Genomic DNA, 23485 nt, shown 5'->3' with positions numbered 1-23485 from the left:
GGCATCTTGTGGGTAGAAAACAGGGATGCTACTAAGCATGCCACAAAGCACAGGACAGCTCTCCACAACAAAGGATGATTTGCCTCAAAAGCTAATGTGAACAGGCTGACAATCTCTAGTCTAAGGTGTATCACTAGTACCTAAAACAATGCCTGGGGCCAGGTGTGGTGGCTTACACCTGTAATCGCAACACTTCGGGAGGCAGAGGCCAGTCGATCACCTGAGGTCAGGAGTTTGAGACCAGCCTGACCAACGTAATGAAACCCTGTCTCTAGTAAAAATACAGAGTTAGCTACAGTTACAGACGTGGTGGCATGTCTGTAATCCCAGCTACTCGGGATGCTGAGGCTGGGGAATCATTTGAACCTGGGAGGCAGAGGTTGCAGTGAGCCTAGATGGTGCCATTGCACTCCAGCCTGGGCAACAAGAGTGAAACTCTGTCTCAAAAGAAACAAAAACAAAAAACCACAACCAAAAAACAAAAACAAAACAAAACAAAACAAAACAAAAAACAATGCCTGGAAAACAGGAGGTTATCAAAAAATACTGATTTAAAATGTGAATGTATGCCAAGATAATTGCTCAAACCTATTATTTTGAATATTGAAATATTGCTTTCATTGTGGGCAAGAGTACCATATTTATGATTAAGCAATCATAAATGCTTATGAATTAAGGTGATGGCAGCATGTTCCCATACATAATATAGAAATGAGGAACTAAGATACCCTCTGAGAATTAAGCTGTAAATCAACACATAAAAAAATAAACTAGAGTTTGCAAAGTCCCCTTGGGAAGATAAAGAATGATGCCTAGGCAGGTCATCCTTGAGTGTCAGTGTAGGGTACCAACCAGAAACCTGGCTGCTGGAGTTAGACTGCCTAGATGCCTATCTCAGCTCTGTCCTTTTCTAGGCAGGTAAATTAATTAAACATTGTATCTCATTTGTCTTCTTTTATAATACAGAAATAATTATAGCTCTTGTCACAGAATTGCTGTGAGGAGTGAAGGAAATAATGTATTTTAAAAATTTATTATATATATATAATGCCTAGTGCACAGTGAGCACTCAGTAAATATCAACCATTATTGACAAGACTGAACAATAACTCTACTTAGGGTATTTGCATACCTAAGAGAAAAGTATTCATGAGAATTGCGGTGGGAGTCAGCAACAGAGGCACAGAAAAAGCAAGCGTCAGAAAGGGAATTAATACTTGCTCTCCCAACTTATGCCAGGCATTTTATTATGTGTTCTGTATCCATTACTTCATTTAATTTCTAGGAATACTCTTTAGCAAAAGGAGGCAAAGTAGTAAGCAAAGGTTAGACAATGATAAGAAGTGGTACTGAGATGCCTGGGATCTATCTGACGACGGACAAGCCTCACTCTTTCCAATGTGAAGAGGAGATGCCAGGCAAAAACGACAATAATGAGTTCACATGAAAAAGATTGTAATGACACCTTTACCTTTGCTATCAAAATATATGCTTAGCTCAATGCTCTCAAATATTTGAGTGACCCAGATAATTGAGCTTACTTTGATTTAATCTTATTAAGCAACTCCCTGGTTCTATCTCCCTTTCTATGGAGAGTATCCTTGTAACACTTACATTTATCACTACAAAATTTAATAAACTGCTTTGCAGTTTCATAAGCTGGGATAATACAAATCTACCTCTGAGAAAGAACTGTGTCTAGCCTCAAATCCACAGGTCCAGGCCCTGTTCTGTAACATTCAGAGGAAATGCTGCTAGATGCTAGACTGTCGTGGTGGGGGTGAGAGTGCTTTGCAGAGTGGGGACTAAGAGCTAAGCAAATTTTTAGATTAATAGTATCTGAGAGCCAAATGGAATGGGGTTTGAATTAGCTAACTTGCCATATTTACACATGTAAGAAATTCACTCATATTTATATATTCTCCTTTTGGGTACTTTCCCATCCAATTCTGGGGAAGAAATAGATACATTTTTCCTATAATTTTCTCACTTGGGCAGCATGTTTTAGACAGTAACAGTGGCTTCACACTTCTGAAGGATGTGATAAGAACTGTGAAGAGGGCAATGAACTGCATTTAATTAAATCCTGGTTGCGAAAAGTAAACAGCAGAGTATGCCACTGATAGCAACAGCCTGGCCCTGAAACAAATTATTGGGGGGGCTGAAGATATACCTAGTTTCTTTGCTCTTGGCACAACCTTAGGACATAATTCCATCAATTTCCTTTCTTTTGGAATAATTAGGAGCAAATGTCAGCAATTAAGCAAGCAAGGTATTATATAAGTATGGCATTTATTTATTTAGAAACTCAGCCGTTTTGGAGGGTATTAAGCAACTGGCAGGTGCCAACTATTTTCATCTCTCTTCTCTGGGCTCCTTTCAGAAGAAATGCCCTGGAAGTTCCAGTCAATGACAAAGTCTCCTAGTAAGTATTCATTGAGTATCAATGTCTCCTACAGAATTTCAAAACTGTCAGCAAACGGATTGCTAAATTCATTTTAACCAACACCTATTATCTGAATTTTATTCTGAATATTCTTATGGCAGAGTCATGATTTTGGATTCTGGAACTCAATGACTTAAAAGCTGTAGGTGAGAAGGGAGATGCTTTAAAATAAGACAAAACAAGACAAACTTAGAAAGAAGCATTCTGTATGGTTCTGTTCCTCACAATGTGGTTCATGGGCAGCTGGGAGTCCCTGAGACTCTTTCATGGTATCCATATAATGAATACTCTCTTCATCATAACGCTAACATCTTACCAGCTGTAGTCACTGTGCTACCATTTGCACTGATGGTGCAAGAACAACAATGTGAAAACTTTCAGCACCTCCACGAGAATTGAGAGAGTTACTCGGACTTCACTAGTAATTTTTAATTATGATTTTTAAAAAAAGTTTGTTTTACTTCAAGGTGTGCTTGATGAAACATTTAAACTTATTAATTTTCAGCCTGGCATTGTAGGATTAACGGCTCATGCCTAATCCAAGAACTTTGGGAGGCCGAAGCAGGCGGATCACTTGAGGTCAGGAGTTCAAGACCAGCCTGGCGAACATGGTAAAAACATGTCTCTACTGAAAATACAAAAATTAACTGAGCATGGTGGTGGGCGCCTGTAGTCCCAGCTATACAGAGGCTGACGTAGGAGAAATGCTTGAACCCCAGATGTGGAGGCTGCACTGAGTTGAGATCATGCCACTGCACCCCAGCCTGGGTGACAAGAGTGAGACTTTGTCTCAAAAAAAATTAATTTCCTTAAATATCACTCTCAAATATATGTCTTTTTTAACATTTTGTGTGATGAAATGGAAAGTATACATAAAGACTTGCTGCACACCAAAGAGTACATGTGTGCACACACATGCAAAACATCTGTGCAACTGATTGTCAGCTGGGCTAGATGCCTTTTGTGGAACATCATTTTAAGTGAAAGAAAACTGACAGACAAACTATAGTTATTCAACCTTGGATATTTCACAGGCTTTTTTTTTTTAATTGAAAAAAAATTTGAAAGAATTGTGCTGTCACTTCAAGTAAAACAAATGACAGTATTTGTTGCCAGTGATAAGATTGGAGCTTTCTAGCAAAAATTAGAAATTTGGAAAACTTGCCTTTGTCTCCATGAGTGTGACAGCTTCCCAGTACCTAAAAGACTTTTGACTGAGATACAAGATTGATGAGATCAATGGTTATATTAACAAAGTGGTGTTTTTGTTATTGTTAAGTAAAATAGGTCAATATTTGGAAGACCTACATAAGTTTTGTAAACCAATATTCTCCAAATGATCAATGCATGATGTTATAAAATCATACCTAGGTTAAAAATATATATGAAGTATGAGACAGATAATGTATTTTAATGTAATAAATTATGCAAAGTTCATTAATATGGTTTAAGATTCTAAACTGCAACTCACCTTTAAGAAATAATCTTGTGTTGAATATAAACTGGTACAGCTATTATGGAAAACAGTGTGGAGGTTCCTATTAAATATAGAACTGCCATATGATCCTGCAAGCCCAGTACTGGGTATATATTAAAAGGAAATGAAATCTGTACGTCCAAGAAATATCTACATTCCCATACTAATTGCAGCATTATTTAAAACAGTTAAAATATGGAATTAACCTGTGTATATTCATAAATAAAAGAATAAAAATGTGTCATATATATACAATAGAATACTATTCAGTCTTTAAAAAGAAGAAAATCCTATCATTTGCAACAACATGGATGAACCTGAGGGATATTATATTAAGTGAAATAAGCCAGGCACAGAAAGGCAAATATCACATGATCTCACTTAAATGTAGAATCTAAAAAAGTTGAATTCATAGAAATTGAGAACAGAATGGTGGTTATCAGGGGTTAGGGTGAGGAGTTGGGGTATATTGGTTGAAGGATACATTTCAGTTAGAAAGGAGGAATAAATCATAATGCTGACATGTTACTAGATTTATTCACTATGTTACCATTTGCACTGATGGTGCAAGAATAATGGTGAGTAAAATTTTCAGTACAACACAGTGATTATAGTTAATAACAATGTATTATATTCTTGAAAATTGCTAAGAGAATAGATCGTAAGTGTTCTCACTACAAAAAAAAAAAGAAGGATTGAGGTAGTGTATATGTTAATTAGCTCAATTTAGCCATTCCAAAATGTATATACATTTCAAAATCATATTTTGTATATGGTATACAGTTTTTATTTGTTAATTAAACTTTTTTTTTTAAAGAAACAACCACTGTTTGAGTTTATGTGCTATATAAAAGAATATTCACAATTTTCTGAAAAGGCTATGAAAATACTCTTGCCTTTTCTAACTACATATACGTATGAGACTAGATTTTCTTCATATACTTCAACCAAAACAACATATTGCAACAGATCAAATGCAGAAGCAATTGTGAGAATTTAATTGTTCTTTATTAGGCCAGACAAAAGGATTTGCAAAAATGTTTAACATGCTGTCCTTCTTAATAAATTTTTGTTTATAAATTAGGGTTTATTTTTAATAAAGTGTCATGGTAATATGTGAATGGTTTGTTATTTTTGACTTCATTCATAAGTAAACAAATTTTAAATTTCTAATTTGGACAATACCAACAGGTGTAATCCATACAAACAAAGTCCTTTGAATAATTTTTACAAGCATGAAGGCCTCGGAGACTAAAAAGTTTGAGAATAGCTAATGTACAAAAATGCAATTTGGGCAAAGGAGTAAATGCTTTAGAGAAAACGTGATGAAAACTGCAACCACAATGAGGGAAAGACGAACATCCTGGAGGTTTTATCTTCCAAATCTCCCCCTCAAATCTAAAAATCTGACTTAAAATACACCAAATAGAAATGCACTATGCTTTCTTTCCTTTTTTGGTTGGGGGCTTGAGGAAGCACATCTGTTTTCTCCTGTAATACTATTAACTACCATTATTGGATATCTACTATGTGCTGCAAAACGTACCATAGATTTTCAATATTATCTCATTAATTCATTAAATTGATATTATTCCTACTTAAGCCCACAGAAACCAATTTTGATGATACCCAAACAATTGGTTGAAGTTTTAAGAAAGTTATGCACTGTTTTCTCACTTATTCTCGTTTTCCTTAGGCTGGAAACCTCAGGAGACAGTTCACTACTCTATGGTTCTTCAGGTGTGCATGTCCTTGGGCTGCCCCAATTCTTTGCAATTAATGGTGGGTGGTCAGAGAGGGAAATAAATGAGGGGTGTGTGTGGGGGGGGGAAGTGTGTGTGTTCCACAAAACATACCATACTTAAAAGTGAGAGGAGCCCTTTGAGTGCATGACCTGTTAGTACTGTGTGTATTCAAACAGTTTTCCACATACCACCTCTCCCCGTCCTATCCCTACCTGCCTGCTTTTCTGTTTCACAGCTTGCAATTTTTCCACTTCACCAAAAATTAGCATGTCCCATAATGTCCTGATTCAGTTATTTTCTTATGGCTTTCTTACTACAACACATCTTTATATTTCCCTTCATTGTATAATTAAACCTACCATTTATTCAAGCAATACTATTCAAATAATTTTAAACATTACATACTGTTTTGTTTTTCTTGCTGTCTGTTATTGCAACATCATAGCTTTGACATTGGTTACTCTAAATATATTGCATTTCACCGACCTTACACTTCAAATGAGATTTCGTGGGCTTGGGCAGAGCACCAGACCTTTCTAGCATTGTATTCTCAGTTCCAAAGAATTAACTCACAGTGGACTTTTGGAACTCACCAAAGGTTGTAAAGAATTTTCTTAATCCAGATACCAGAATAGTTACCATTGCTTCATCACAAGGAAGATACATTAACTTAATGTTCTAGATCTTCCTCATTCATCAAATATGATTCTGGAATGAGACTACCTGGTTTCAAATATTGGTTTTACCATTTACTAACTTTCAGATTTTTAAAAATCTTCTCTATGTCCCAGTTTTGTAAGCTGTAAAATAGGGATAATAATATCACCACAAATAATAAAAGTGAAAGAGAATCTGGTATATAACAAAGGATATACTAACTGTTAATTTAGGAAATTATTGTTGTTAATTGCAGTTGGGCTGTCTTAACAGAAAAAGAAAATCTCATTTTATTGCTGAAGATGAAAATAAGCATTAATATCTTTTTAAAAGTGAGTTGAAAAACAAGGGAAAATCTTTAGTGAATTAAAATTAAGATTTCTACATAAATGTTTGTAGCAAAGATTGAAGCTCCCTGATAAAATTCTTTGTTTGTTTGTTTTTTTAAATTCTTTGCTTTTAAAGCTCTTAGGATGGACAATTAGGATAAGCTACAGTTGGCATATTTTACAGGAAGAAAATTTACCAGTAAAGGGCTGAACGATTTCTGAAACAGCTGAGAAATCCCGCTGATAGAAAGATTCTCCCTGACAGGGGACAAGAGTTCAAGCCGAGTTCTGGCATTTTCTGCAGAGGGCTTTTCCAAAATAGCACTAGGGAACTGTTAAATAAGGCACCATGCCCAGCGTTTTATAGAAACCTACAACAAAGCATAGCAGCATCATTTGCAGCCACCACATTTGAAAGAGCCGAGATGCAATGGGAACCACTTGGCTTGCTTGCTAAATGATCCTCTTCTTAAATCACCATTAACATAGGGAACATAAGCTTCATGGACTGGTAAAAAAAGTTGACACAAAATGTCCCACATGCATGAGCCATTTATGTCTGTGGTACCATACAAGGAGAAGGAAAAGCATGGTGTCTTATAATCTACTTCTGGTGCCAAGGGATTTTTAAATCCATTTTGTGAATTTACATTACAAATGGATTAAAATCTATTAATCTAATTTAAATGGATTAATTAATGTAAATGGATTAAAGAAAATAGAAATAAATTCTATTTCCTTCAACTAAAAGCATATTAGATTGAAAATGTTATGAGACACCAAGGCAATGATTTTAAAAAGTGAAGTCCATGAGAATGTTGCATAGTAGTAAGCAAAAACCTTATCTGCCAAATGGAGAATTGTGAAACTACCGATAGAAGTATAGCTGACTAAATGAGGAGAACCCAATGGTTTCATTGTATTGACATAATTGCAGGTCATATATATAAGCTCTTCTGTGCACAGTGACTCTTGGGTGATGGACAAGTTTGCACATGGGAGTCCTTGGTATGGAGCTCAGGGCAGGCGTGTAAACAGACTCCTGGTAGCTCAATTTCCAGGTGGTAACAGTTCCTTGTTACTGACCAACTCTGACATCATGCTATCCTCATCGAATCTTTATTGCTACTGTTAGACAAGATGAATTAAAAAAATGCTTTATGGATTATTTTTCATGACAAATTCATTGCATTTAGGTCTTTTAGTCACTCTCTGCTTCTTAAAACTATTTGCTTTTTTGTTTTCTGCAACATCCTTTCCTGCTCACTAAATACTTGGGACTCTCTAGTTAGGTAGATCCCTTTCAAATATAAACTCTGATACTTGGTATAAGTAAACTTTTTGAATCTCAGTTTCCCCAATTTGAAAATAGGGATAAAAATTATGCTTTATCCTTGAGTTATTGTGAAATTACAATTTGAATAGTAAAAATAACTGTTAACCCTTATATAGGACTTTCTATGAGCCAGACACTGCCTTAAATTATCCATTAACTATTTTAGGCTTCAAGCCAACTCTATAAGTTTGGCATTTTTATTACCCACAAGCCATAGCAGCACAGAGTGCTTAAGTAACTCAGTAATGGCAATAGCTAGTAAATGGTATAATTTGTAATTTGAAACCAAGCACTATGTGTGCTTTAAACCCCTGTGCTATAATGCATATAAAATGTGTGGCAAAACTACTTGGTAATAATAAGCACCCAATACATGATAGCTATTATCATCATTTAAATCATTTTCATTTGTAACCATTACTTCCTTCTCTGGTCCTGTGATTGACTCTGTGTCTCCTAGCCATGCCTATGATGTTGGGGTCCTTCAGAGAGTTATCCTTTCTTTTCCTAATTCGACACATTCCTCTCCCTGGGTAACTTCATCTATGATCATAACTTCAATAACATTTATATGCTAATGATTTCACAGCTTTATGTTTTACTCTGGCTAGTCTTCTGAATTCCAAACACACATATCTACCTTGTTTTTTTTCTTTTACAGATTGACTTAATAATACCTGAAATGTATCATTTATCTGCTCCACCTTCCCGATGCATTAACAGAGCTACAATACAATTAGTCTTCCAAGCTAGCCGCTTTGGAGTCAGCCTCTACTCCTTGCTCCTCTCTAAATCCAAGAGGTTATTAAATCCTCCCAATTTTATTTCACTCGTGTCTCTGGAAACTAACATTCTTTACCCATGGCGCTACTGCCTCTATCCAGGCTTCCAGGAACCTCTTCCTTCCAAATAAAATGAAGTTTCCACTGATCTCTTTGCTACTAGTCTCCCCTTTCAAATCCTTTCAGTCACTATTCCCAGCTCTTCATTTTCTTATTTCTGACTAACCTTCACAGTAACCCTGTAACATAACATGATTATTACAGAATAAAATGATTATACATTGCATGTAATTAGCAGCTAAGGCTTAGAGTTAGAATCAGTTATTTCATTTATGATTTTATAAATTCAGGAGGATTGGGTTACTCAATATTGTGATGTGGCTGAGCGCTGGGTTGCCTGAAGTGGGATAGAGAAGGTGATGGGAGTCAGGGAAGCCAAGACCCTATAAGCTCTCCTTTTTATGGATCACCTGCCCAGATGTGAAGTCACTTCAGATGATGGCAGTTGCCAGGGTGTGAAAAAAAAATGCACTGTCTTCTGAATTCTTCAATATGTAGGTTTATAGTAGTGATAACTGAGGTAGAGAGAAGTAAAGGTGGACACCGTATATCCCCAAAAGAGATATTCATCCAGTGATGGTAGAATATTCCCTGGAAAACCACTTTGGGAAAGGGGAAAAATGCCAACCACATTTTTTTTTTTTTTTTTTAGACAAAGTTTCGCTGTTGTTACCCAGACTGGGGTGCAATGGCACAATCTCGGCTCACTGCAACCTCCGCCTCCTGGGTTCAAGCAATTCTCCTGCCTCAGCCTCCTGAGTAGCTGGGACTACAGGCACGCACCACCATGCCCAGCTAATTTTTGTATTTTTAGTGGAGACGGTGTTTCACCTTGTTGACCAGGATGGTCTCGATCTCTTGACTTCATGATCCACCCACCTCGGCCTCCCAAAGTGCTGGGATTATAGGCATGAGCCACTGCGCCTGGCCTGCCAACCACATCATTTAATCCAATGGCACAGAGGGTGAGAGAGAATAAGCAGCTTTCCCTGGACTGGGCTGTTGGGGAAGCTATGGAATCAGAGGCCCAGCAGGCATCCATCAAGCTCAGGAGATGGAGAGATGCTCAGTGAAGAGAGTGACAGTGTGGAAGGTTGCAGGAACAGCGGTCAGTTCAAAATGGAAGAAGTTAGGAGGAAGGTGGTTCAGGACATTTTGTGTGGGGACAGAAGCCCAGGAAAAATGAAGGACTGGAGAGGTTTATATGCTGGGTTGTAGTTGACCACAGGTAACAGGCATGGCTGGCCCAGAGGACTGAAGAAGTTGCAGGTTTTAAACAGTGCTTGTCCTGGAAGCCCAGATGAATGATCATCTTAGGCTTTCCTGGAAATATCTCACTAAGACTAGAATTTGCTGTTTTTCTCATGAAATACTATCCCAGGAGAACAGGTAGCATGTTGACTGAATTCCTTGGACCACTTCTAGATACCCTCTGAGCTAGGGCTGAAAGTACCATACTTATTAGGAATCTGAACAACAGTGGCAATAAGATAAAAAGAAAGTAAAGTAAAGGGATTAAAAAATCTAACCATTTCTCCCGTCTCAACCTCACTTACTGGCTCTTAGTACAATTACTTATGGAAACTCCAACAAGGCACCCTAACAGAATACTCTTTGGTAAGTATTGCTTTAGTTGAAAGACCTTCTGAGGTAATTTACAATAAGAAAAATTTTCAAGCACTGGGAAAAACCTAGGTTAATTCTTAATAATAAGCTAAGCTTTTTGTGTTTTAATTAAAGCCAAAGTTGAGCTTCAGTGAGGACTGAATTGCTCTTTATTAATAAAGAAAATGAAAGAGATTGTGTAAACATAGTAGAGAATTATTCTAATTGTGAAAATATTTATATGATATGCCATTTCATAATTTAATAAAATATTTGATTATTGGTAAAACTCATGAAATTATTTATGCTACTAAGAAGAAAGGTTTTAGATAAAATTATTAACATTATTTCAGTTAAGAAACATTGTACTGTGAATATCATATGTTTTAAATGATTTAAACTCCGAGTGTGGTAGGTTTAATGTATGTCAACCAGTTTGAAAATATAAGCTTACCAAGAGTGACCAACAAGGTCAAGTATGAAAAAAGAATGTACAGAGTTTTTAAGAAATCCAGGCAGCCAATAATACTTCACACATATATCTTTCAGCATTAGATACATCTTTAGAAACATTGAAACTTTACAATTACTCAAATAAAGTTGTTATCCAGGGAATATGCAATTTTGAAATGCCAGAAGGTTACTGGAAATTCTCTGATATGCAATTCTTTGAAAAGGCATCAAGTAAGATTTATCTGGATTCCATGAAAGAAAATCTCAATAAACATAATGCAATTTGAACATTGTGTAAGTAGAGGCCGAGGGATATGAGTCTTTCTATACAAATGGATCCCTAACCTGATGGCTAGCTTTCTTTATAAAATTGCATGTCATGTCTAAAGACCCCTATGGCAAAATAAGATCAAAAGAAATCACTGTGTCACTTGACTATGTGAATCTTTTACCAAATCATTTAAAAAACTTTCAGTAGAATTGATTTGGCACACAGCTATCTTATATCTTCTAACTTATTATATTAAAAATAAAATGAGTTATAGACTTTGGTTAGCAGAGAAGGAATGCTGGATTTTAAGTGGCCTTCATAAAAGTTAGAGAAATGAGTTAAAAAAGTCTCTGAGTGTTTAATAGCTATTTTAGATAACTTGAATATTCTTAATGATTAGAATTAATATTTTAGCAAATTTGAGCCAGGCACAGTGGCTCATGCCTGTTATCCCAGCACTCTGGGAGGCCAAGGCAGAAGTATCACTTCAGGCCAGCAGATGGAGACCAGCCTAGGCACACAGTGATATCCCATTTCTACCAAAAAAAAAAAAAAAAAAAAAAAAAAAAATTAGGATATGGTCAGACAGAAGGTGTACCAGGGAATTCCTACAAGTAACTAATGTTAGAAGAAATATAAGCAGCATTGGGAAGTCAAAAATTGAATGAAGATTTTTAAAGAAAATCTTTTATATTCTGCTTTTGTATTTTGCCCAGACTTAGCACACATTCAAAAGAGAGGCTGGGCTGGGTGGAATTCTCAACAAGCACAGCTGCACTAGCACAGATCATGTGTATCATCCTTCCCTGACTCAGGAACTCAAGGTTGAGTACCATGTTCTGAGAGAGGCAAAGAACCCCAGACTGAGCATTATAAAGATGATGGGGCCAGAGATCTGAGAATAATTTCATTTTCTGATATTGAAAAGGACTTTTCAGATAGCATGTTTCTCGATGATCTCTAAGGCTTATTGATATTGGTGGACCTAAACTTAATATCTTGAATGGATATGTGGGCATTGGCTGGGAGGATGCTATGGGAATTGACAGGGCCTTGAGAAGAATAGACTGGGAAGGAACCATGGGGTGTTGGAAAGAATTTATCCTTGGTTAAAGTGAGCAGTGGGTACTTCAGTCATAGAGTAAGTGAAGACACTTTATGCAGGTACCACTGCGAATGATTTTTGGTTCCCCAACTGTCACACATTCTCACACAGATATTCTTGGCTTCAAGGGTAAATTTTTTTTGTTTGACTAACCAAGAGAACACAAAAAAGATCAAGTCAGTTAAATCATCAGCTTTCTTGAAGTGGTAGATATTTTGAACGAGTCAACTGTTTGCCAGACTCATCTATAGGTATAAACTTTTGCTTAAGCAGAATTTATGAATTTTTTTTCCTTCTAGTGGTGATGACAAATTTATCTTGTTTTTTTCTTGTCAGGTTCTTCTAGCTACAAAAACATGCATTGTGAGTCAATAGGAAGGAGTGAGCCCAGCTGACACCAGGAGCATGTGAGTCCACTTGGAAGGCATTTCTGTTAGTTTGATGCCATTAGCACATACCTTGGACCAGTGAGCTTATCAGCTACAGACAAATGTTTCTGTAGCTCACATTAATGGTGAGACACCCTTAAACAGTAAATAATATCTGGATATAAATCCTCATCATCTGTGTCCACACATGACACCCCCAGGCTGCATCTGTGTAGGTTCTTAAAAAGAATGCCAGCTGAAGCAGATCCTAAAGTCTTACATTTAAAGTAAAGGGATTAAAAAAAATTACAAAAATTCAGCCACATTATGGCCTCCTTATCACTAAGGTCTATTACTCGGTTTTGGGTGGAAATTGAACTGGTCTGCTCTGATATTCCCTTTATAAGGTCATGTAGATTACTACCTACATTAAATGGTTGCTGGAAACCTGTTGGGTCTATCTCTTCTCAGGTATTGAAGGTGTCATGACCAGTTTGTAACTTTTGAAGATATTTCCCTTTAAAAAAAAAATTCTTACAAAAGGTAAATTTCCTTTTTCTTTTTTAACTTCAGGATACCTTCTGAAGGTTCTTAAAATATCTGTGATAGGCCTATGGAGCATTTTCACTTTGGTTTCTCTGACATTGTTTTACTAAATGTTAATCCATTATCTCTGTTTTTCATCTGTGCCTTTATGGTAGAGCAGGCCAACTAAATGATTTCTTTTAAGTTTTACTTATAAGATTTTATAGAACACTTTCACAAGTGTTAGGGTTGTATACACACTCATTAGTTCACATACAGAGGTATGTGTCTGATGTAATAACATTCATTGTACATCTGTCTAAAGCTTTAGAGATTCTAAACTGTTTAGAGAAATTTTATATAAAACAATTCCCCCCAAAAAGCAATAATCACAAGCCTAATCTTTCTAGCTGCTTTCATGTATCACTAGGCTGCTTGACAATTTACAGGAATTTCCTGTTCCTATCAGGTCAAGTCCAGATTCCTTGTCTTGGCATTCACAGAAACACCCCCATCCTACCCTTAACGGAACCAATTAGTTCTTCCAAGCTTCCCCAAAGAAGACGGTCAGTTTCTGTAGTTCATGGAATAGGCTATAGTCAGTTCTTCCGTCTTTCATTTTTTCATGATTTCAAGTTTTACCTTCTGCTACTTTTGCAAATATTTCCAGCACATCCTCTCCCATCTTATGATCTACCTTCTCCAAGATGTCACTTAATCTCTCACGTTGATACCAACTTCTCCTTCTACTGAATTCTCAGAGCCTGTACATTCTGATCCAAGACTTTTTTCTTTTGCATGCAATTGTGTATTTGATACTATTTTGTGTACATATATATGTGTATAAACGTCAACATACACTTTATGTATATCTTATGTTTTCAAGAAGATAAGTTCCCCAAAGGAAAGGGCCACATTGTATGTTTGTACTATTGTCCTCTGGTACCTAATGCTTCACCTGACGTACATCACTTAAAAGGTGTTCCTGGCCAGGTGTGGTGGCTCACGCCTACAATCTCAGCATTTTGGGAAGTTGAGGCAGGCGGGCTACCTGAGGCCAAGAGTTCAAGACCAGCCTGGGCAACATGGTGAAACCACATCCCTACTAAAAATACAAAAATTAACTGGGCGTAGTGACATCTGCCTGCAATTCTACCTCTTCAGGAGGCTGAGGCAGGAGAATCACTTAAACCTAGAAAGCAGAGGTTGTAGTGAGCCAAGATCAGTCTGCTGCATTCCCCTCAAGCCTCCGTGACAAAGTAAGACTCTGAAAAAAAAAGTGTCCCAACTGGAATTAATTACTCCACTCCCTGTAATACTTTCAGCCTTGATATTGTTTATTCAGCTATTAAAGCACTTATCACAGCTGTTTCCCACTGTGTATTGTGAGCTCTGGATGAGTCACAATCCTGTCTAATTCATCTTTTTATCTTCCAAAGTACCTAAGATGGCATTGTTTATAAAAAGAATTTCACAATACTTGCTAATTAAGTTTCTATTAAATTTCAACTTTATTTAACATGTCAGTCTTCTCAATAGCCATCTTTTTAAGGAACAAACATTTCCAGAGTTAACATTGATTATACTTGAAATTATGTTGGCATATGGCATATGAGAAGAGAATCTTTGCTGCTTTCCTAATTTGTTTACTCAAAAATAATGTTAAAGTCTAGATTTAAATATAAGTTAGTCAGTTGTGCTGTCAGATCATCTTTATTTAAGGGGCAGTTGCTATATCAAAAATGCAATAACAGGTATCATTAAGCATAGGCAGTACTTTCTACAGAAATGTTAATATATCAATGTGTTACACAGTTCTCAGAATTTTACATTATTGTTAATTTATTTACTTCAGTATCTTTATGAATTAATTGATCTGCAACTGGCAAAAGTGAAATGAAAATTGTAATTTCATTGTGTTGTTCAAGAAAACTTTATGACATAATCCATCCATAACTGATTACCTTGTATTTTTCTTGTGCTTTTGATGTGAATATAACACGATTTCTTTCCTCAGAGGTGAGCAGAACTTATCATGGACTTGGGCAGTCATGGGAAATCATTTCACCGGGACTTTTGGTAATTTTAATTAAAAATTCAGTTCAAGTCAATCTCTTATGCTTATCAGAAGCATCTGCCATGTTTTCCCGACTTAAGAACTTGAGCTGAAAATATGAGCATTTTCCTGTTATAAAAGTGCCACATCTGTGTAAAGTTAAAATAGCTTCTAAGGACAATTTTCAACACATTTGGATCTTCCAAATTATAGTTTTTTAAAATGCAGCTTCAGAGAACAACACTGATGCCTCATTCAGTGGTGTGACTGCATTTCTTGCTCTACATGATGCCTTCTCCCTCAGCATGTGTTTAATTCCTTGTACCATTAGCCTACTCTTAGTTTCTTCATTAGGCTCATGGTCAGGACATAGCACACTGCCTGCCACATAACATTTGTTCAAAAGTACTTGTTTGAATGAATGAGTGAATGAGTATAAGGACATAAGAGCCCTGAAAGCCCTGTCTTCATTTATTTCTCCTATGGGTTCTAATTGTAGTTACTGATTCTAGCCTAGAATGTTCTCCAAATAGAACACTGCCCTTAAGCTTCTGAGAGTAATTGGTGAAAATTAAATAGAGAATCAGAGGATCAGAAAGATAAAGTGACTTTTCACAAACAAGAAAATATTTGAACTATACATTTTGTTATAAAAGGCACTTCTGTTAGAAAATTCTACAAAACTCCAAGACCCAAAAATCTACAGTATGAATGAAGTTTCCCTTGATTTGCTTCTGATGTTTATTGCAATCTCTCAATAACCAAAATAAAAGTCTTGTAAAGTATGTCTGTTCTTGCTCAAGGCTCAGATCTTGGTTCCTGAATCAGATTTTTGTTCCTTGTTTAGGTAAACCTGAATTTTTTGGACTTTGAGCCTACACTGGCAGGGTTATCAAGTTATGCAGCTCCAATGTATTCCATATGAATGGTGCCCTGGGAGATCTGCCCCATGGTGGTGTCATATGCCTGAACACATAGCCATGTTCATTATCCCAAGGTATTTCTTTGAAAAAAACCTTTTATATTTTTAAGAGAGTCTGATGTTACCCACATGTATTAAGTTTCTTCAGAGAGACAGAACCAATAGGGTATATAAAGATAAAGATATACACAGATATAGATATATGGGAGAGGATCTACTAAACAAATTGGCACACATGATTATGGAGGCTGAGAAGTTCCATGACATGTCATCTGCAAGCCACAGACCTTGGGATGCTGGTAACATGGCTCAGCCCAATCTGAAGGCTTCAGAACCATGGGAGCCAATGGTGTAACTCTACTCTGTGGCCAAAAGTCTGAGAAGAGGAGTGGAGAGGGGGATGAGGAATAGTGTAAGTCCAAAAGCTAGGGAGCCTGGAGTTGTTGTCCAAGGACAAGAGAGGAAGAGTATACCCCAGCTCCAGCACATACATCAACATATTCACCTTGTCTCTGTTGTTGTTCTCTCTTGGCTGCTAGCAGATTACAAGGTGCCTGCCTGCATTGAGGGCAGATCTTCCACACCCAGTCTACTAATGCTAATCTTCTCTGGAAACAGTCTCACAGAAACGTCCCAAAATAGTGCTTTATCAGGTTTCTACATATTCCTTAATCCAGTCAAGTTGACACTTCAAATTAACTATCTCACTGTCATGTAAACCAAACCGTAGCACTTTTTACTAAACCAGTGTGGTCTATGGATAACAATTCAAGTTGTTCTTCTGATGGTAAATCATACTAGTTTAAATCATGAGTTAGATATGTAGGGGGCTTCCAATCTCTCCATTTCCCTACTTTACTAGGGTTTCATTGACAAATAAAAATTGCATATGTTTATAGTGTACAATGTGATGTTTTGATATATGTATACATTGTTATATGATTAAGTCAAGCTAATTAGCATATATTGCCTCACATACTTGTTTTTTTTGTGATGAGAACATTTAGGAGTTACTCTCTTAGCAATTTTCAAGTATACATTTTTAGTAACTATAGTCACCAATAGATCTCCAAAAATTACTCTTCCTAATTGAAATTTTGTATCCTTTGGCCAATATCTCCCAATTCCTCCCCTCTGCCCATCCCTTACAACCACTGTCCTACTCTCTGCTTCTATGAGTTCAACTTTGTCTTTATTATTTGACAAATATAAATTTTATATTATGTACATGTTGTTTTGAAATACGTATACATTGTGGAATAGTTAAATTGAGATCATTATCATATACATTACTTCATGTACTTATTATAATGAATACCTAATATCTACTCCCTTATCAGTTTTCAAGAATATAATATACTGTTATTAACTATAGTTACTATGATGTACAATAGAGCTGTTGAACTTATTCCTCCTTTCTAACTGAAATGTATCCTTAGACCAACATCTCCCCAATCTCTTCCCCAGTCCTTTGTAACTACTGTCCTATTCTCACTGGTTCTATAAACCACTGAGAGTTTATAGAAACTTCCAGTTTCTATAAATTCAACTTTTTCAGATTCCATATGTGAGATCAGGTAGTGTTTGCCTTTCTGTGCCTGGCTTATTTCACTTAACATGATGTCCTTCAAGTTCATCCACGTTGTTACATATGACAGAATTTCCTTCTGTATTAAGGCTATATAGTAGATATTGCAGATATTTACCACATTTATCCATTCATCCATCCACTGATGGACACTTAGGTTGATTCCATATCTTGACTATTGTGAATAATGAACACTACATTGAACTTGGGAGTGGGCCAGCTCTATTTAATAAGAAGCATTACCAATTCCCACAGAATTTAGTTTTTTTAAAAATATCTTCTGCAGGATACACACTATATATATATTAGTTATATATATATAACATATATTTAATACATAATATTGGTAATATACAAGATATACATAGATACGGCAGATACATGTATGTATATATAACATATTTATTTATAATATATATATTTTTAAATATGATGTTCCTTAAGAAATCATGTGTCAAATACTATGTAGAACTGAGAGAAGATTTTTCTAGATCGAAGGCTCACATTGTATCTACCAATTTTCCCCTGATTAAAAAAAAGCACTTGAAATTTGCAATAAATCGCTGTTTTTAATAGTATTTTATGCAATAGCTCCCAAAGCAATTCAGTTACTCCAAATACATTTTTTTTAATTAGAAAAAATTTTTAACTATGCAATGTACATTTTGGTTTGTAATAAGTGATATGGTTTAGATCTGTGTCCTCACCCAAATCTCATGTTGAAATGGGATCTTCAATGTTGGAGGTGAGGCCTGGTGGGAGGTGATTGGATCATGGGGGTGGTTTCTCATGAATGGTTTAGCACCATCCTCCTCATGCTGTTCTTCTGAGATCTGGTTGTTTAAAAGTATAAAGCACCTCCCTGCTTTCTCTATTCTTCCTTCTAAGGACATGTGAAATGTGCCTTCTTCCCCATCACTTTCTAACATAATAGTAACTTTCCTGAGGATTCCCCAGAAGCAGAAGCTCTAAGCTTCCTGTATATCCTGCAGAACTGTGAGCTAATTAAAGATTTTTCCTTTATATGTTACCCAATCTCAAGTATATCTTTGTACAATGCAAGAATAAACTAATACAATGAGTAAGTTGTATTTCACACAAATACCTGTTCTATGAATTCCTGTCTTCATTCTCTGTAAGTTAATCATTTTCTACTTTCTGCATCTTCAAATTATCCATTTCCATGAACTTTTTTGATATGAATATTCAAATATTTTCAAACCTATCTTATTTAAAATTGACATTAAAAAAAAGTCTTTCAATTTGGTTCCCCATTTAGCTATCTCTCATTTACCTTCCTACACCACCAAATTTCCCAAATAGCAATCTTATGTTGACTGTCTCTACTTCTCCATCTCCCTTTCACTCCTTACCCCAGTACAAACTGTATCCTTGTCCCACCACCATACTGAACCTGTTCCCAGAAAAACTGTCTCTGACCTCCAAACTGGGGAAGCCAACAGGTACTTCTGTCTTTACTAATCTTGTTTGCTTCATATAATACCACTGGCAGTACTCCCTTAAAAAAATTCTTCAGAATGGGAAAAAATTTTCGCAGTCTACCCATCTGACAAAGGGCTGATATCCAGAATTTACAAAGAACTCAAGCAGATTTACAGGAAAAAAACAAACAAGCCCATTCAAAAGTGGGCAAAGGATATGAACAGACACTTTACGAAAGAAGACATATATGAGGCCAACAATCATATGAAAAAATGCTCATCGTCACTGGTCATCAGAGAGATGCAAATCAAAACCACATTGAGATACCATCTCACGCCAGTTAGAATGGCGATCATTAAAAAATCTGGAGACAACAGATGCTGGAGAGGACGTGGAGAAAAAGGAACACTTTTACACTGTTGGTGGGAGTGTAAATTAGTTCAACCATTGTGGAAGACAGTGTGGCGATTCCTCAAGGCCTTAGAAATAGAAATTCCATTTGACCCAGCAATCCCATTACTGGGTATATATCCAAAAGACTATAAATCCTTCTACTATAAGGACACATGTACACGAATGTTCATTGCAGCACTGTTTACAATAGCAAAGACCTGGAATCAACCCAAATGCCCATTGATAATAGACTGGATTGGAAAAATGTGGCACATATACACCATGGAATATTATGCAGCAATCAGAAATGATGAGTTTGTGTCGTTTGTAGGGACATGGATGAATCTGGAAAACATCATCCTCAGCAAACTGACACAAGAACAGAAAATGAAACACCGCATATTCTCACTCATAGGTGGGTGATGAAAAATGAGAACACATGGACACAGAAAGGGGAGTACTAAACACTGGGGTCTATTGGGGGGAAAAGGGGAGGGCCAGTGGGAGGGGGAGGTGGGGAGGGATAGCCTGGGGAGAAAAGCCAAATGTGGGTGAAGGGGAGAAGAAAAGAAAGCACACTGCCATGTGTGTACCTACGCAACTGTCTTGCATGCTCTGCTCATGTACCCCAAAACCTATAATCCAATAAAAAATTAAAAAAAAAAAATCTGGAGACAACAGATGCTGGAGAGGATGTGGAGAAAAAGGAACACTTTTACACTGTTGGTGGGAGTGTAAATTAGTTCAACCATTGTGGAAGACAGTGTGGCGATTCCTCAAGGCCTTAGAAATAGAAATTCCATTTGACCCAGCAATCCCATTACTGGGTATATACCCAAAAGACTATAAATCGTTCTACTATAAGGACACATGTACACGAATGTTCATTGCAGCACTGTTTACAATAGCAAAGACCTGGAATCAACCCAAATGCCCATTGATAATAGACTGGATTAGAAAAATGTGGCACATATACACCATGGAATATTATGCAGCAATCAGAAATGATGAGTTTGTGTCGTTTGTAGGGACATGGATGAATCTGGAGAACATCATCCTCAGCAAACTGACACAAGAACAGAAAATGAAACACCACATATTCTCACTCATAGGTGGGTGATGAAAAATGAGAACACATGGACACAGAAAGGGGAGTACTAAACACTGGGGTAGCCTGGGGAGAAATGCCAAATGTGGGTGAAGGGGAGAAGAAAAGCAAAGCACACTGCCATGTGTGTACCTACGCAACTGTCTTGCATGCTCTGCTCATGTACCCCAAAACCTATAATCCAATAAAAAATTAAAAAAAAAAATTCTTCCATTGGTTTTGGTAAAAACATTCTGTCCTTATTTTCACTCCTCCATCCTCTTTGGCTAATTCTTCTCAATGTCTTCTGATGACACAATTCCTTTTTCTCAAACAAAATCACAAGTGTTCTCTAGGGTTCTTACCAATCCTTCTTTTCTTTTTGATAGATATGCTTCTGTGATAACTCATACTGCTCACAGCTTTAAATATTTATATACAAATGACTTTTAAATCAATATCTCTACACCAGATATTTCATCCCATTTATCCAAATGACTACTGGATATTTCAGTTTGGAAATCCCATTAAACCTCCAACTCAAAATGTCCAAAGCCATGGTGTTCATCCTTTCCATACGTGAACCTTTTCCCATATCCTCTATCACAATGGATGGCATTACCAACCAGTCTGTTGTCAGAGTCCTGGGAACCATCCTTCATCCATCTCTTTTCCTCCTGGCCTCCCATCCAATCTTTAAATCATGTTGATTCTCCTTATGAAATATCTCTTAAATTTATCCTCCGTTTTCTATTTCATTGACATTATCACCATGATTCCTTTAGAACATTAGGCTCTAACTTTCTCTTGCTTGGAATTTGTAGTATATTCCTTCTTTGCTGGTCTTCCTGGTTTGAGGTTCCCTGCCCTCCATCCCTTCTTATAGACCGTGGCAACAGTGGTTTTTCTAACATTCAGATTGGTTATGCCATTGCCTGCTCTTAATTCTTAAATGGTTTTCCATTGACCCAGTATAAATGTTAACCTGTTTAACATAGTGTTAATGACCTTTTATGATGCTTCTCCCAATCTGCCCAGTCTTATTCTGCACTACTCATTACAACACATTTTAGGCTTTAGCAATGCTAAACCATTTGCATTTACTGAAAGATATCATACTCTTGCCCCTCCAGTACTTTTTAAATGATATTTACTTTTTCCAGAATATTATTTTGCATTCATATTGCACACACTCACAAACACAAATATGCCTGACATACTTGTAGTCATCTTCCAACTTTCACCACATTTATCCTTCCCTGAATTAATCCTCCGCCTCCTCTATAATGACTTTTAGGGCTCCTATTTTATCTGTCATGTGAAGTATTGACAATTTGCTTTTATGTGCCTTTACCCTATACTCTTTAAGCTCCCTGGGGGCGACACTGCATCCACAGACTTCATAAAATAATTGGTACATGGCTGGTAATCAAAGTAGATGGTGAATGAGTGAAAAGAAATTTTAAAAACACAGGCTCTCCTCATAATTGAGGGTCATTTACTTAATATTTTTATGAAAATGAAAAATGCTAAGTCAAGATTGCAGGTAATTGTTTTCTTTGATCACAACATGACATTGTTTTGAAGTTCTTTCTTCATCGGCAACACAAAGGTCTTAAAGACACCAAAAATCCTACATCCTAAAAGGAACAGTTTGGCCTAATCCCCCAAAAGTGACATAGGCAGAAAGGAACAATAAAACATGACTGGGAGACTGGGAAGATTGTAAAGTGAGTCACAGGATTATAACCTATCTACTCTCCCTTTGAAGGCCATGCTTCCACTTGCCTGTTCTATGTATGCAGAATTATCTGATACTATGTTTGAATGAAACAGTAATTTATAGTCACCATTGATTTAAAATGATTTACAGACAATTATTAATCCATCTATCTCTGGATTTTCATCATCAAAATTATTTTGTCATATTGCCTACAAACATTAAAGCAGGATGAACTCCATAAAATGAGGTGCCACAGACTGGCAAATCATTATTATATGTGTCAAAAATGGTGGACAAGCAACAGTTATGGGTAACATGATGAATCTTGTAAACAGTATATTGAACCAAAGAAGCTGGACACAAGAAGATACTTACATACTAAAGTTTTCCCCACACCAGGAGACAGACAAATTAAGAGAAACAAGAATATATTGCCTCAAAAGTCAGGGTAGTGATTGCCTTGAAAAGGAGGTAGAACAGAGGTTGAAAGGGAGTACAAAGAAAGCTTCTGGCCTGTTGGTAATGTTGTTTGTTGGCCTTCATGGTGATTACATAGGTATTTACTACATGAGAACATTGTTCTGTACATTTTTGCTATATGTCATAATGTTAAACATTAAGCACACAAGAAAAAAAAAGAAATATCAGTTCCTAAATTATACTGCAGTTATAAAATCAAAAATAAAAAATTGAAGAAGTTGCTTTACTTTCAACTGTTTGCTTCAGGAATCTTAATCTTCACTATGGAAGATAAGATTATCATATGCATATACAAATAGCCTCTTATTTCCCTAAGTGTTACATTCCATTTGTTTGGTGTCCTATTTACATTGCAAAAATTATGATTTTATATTTCTTCTTTGTAATCATAATTATCCAGAGTTGCTAAATGTTAAGTTTTATAGGTAAATGGATACAGTGTTTGCTGAATACCTGTATTTTTATCATAGTTCCCATCTCATCATCTTTGTATGTTTTATACAAAATATTTAAATATGTGAAAAAAATTAAAAGTGATATAACAAACACTTTTGTCCCACCTCCCACATGTAAGTAATGTTAATCAATTTGCTTCAAATTGTTTTGTGAAGTAAAATCTTATAGATAGTATTGA

At 36.3% G+C, this 23485-nt stretch overlaps 1 protein-coding gene and 1 long non-coding RNA gene across 36 annotated transcripts in view; one reads left to right on the top strand and one right to left on the bottom strand.

Moving 5' to 3' along the window:
* Window positions 1–15112, top strand: part of LOC103787628 (uncharacterized) — a 34081-nt gene extending 18969 nt beyond the window's left edge. The window contains exon 3 of the long non-coding RNA XR_004732982.3: window positions 12603–15112. This is a non-coding gene — a long non-coding RNA (uncharacterized LOC103787628). The remainder of the gene's footprint in view (window positions 1–12602) is intronic.
* DTNA (dystrobrevin alpha) overlaps window positions 1–23485 on the bottom strand; it is a 384739-nt gene that overhangs the window by 236401 nt on the left and 124853 nt on the right. The window lies entirely within an intron of this gene.

The sequence above is a fragment of the Callithrix jacchus genome, chromosome 13, assembly GCF_049354715.1.
Source record: "Callithrix jacchus isolate 240 chromosome 13, calJac240_pri, whole genome shotgun sequence".
Lineage (NCBI taxonomy): Eukaryota > Metazoa > Chordata > Mammalia > Primates > Cebidae > Callithrix > Callithrix jacchus.
This window is presented reverse-complemented; position numbering and strand designations above follow the sequence as displayed.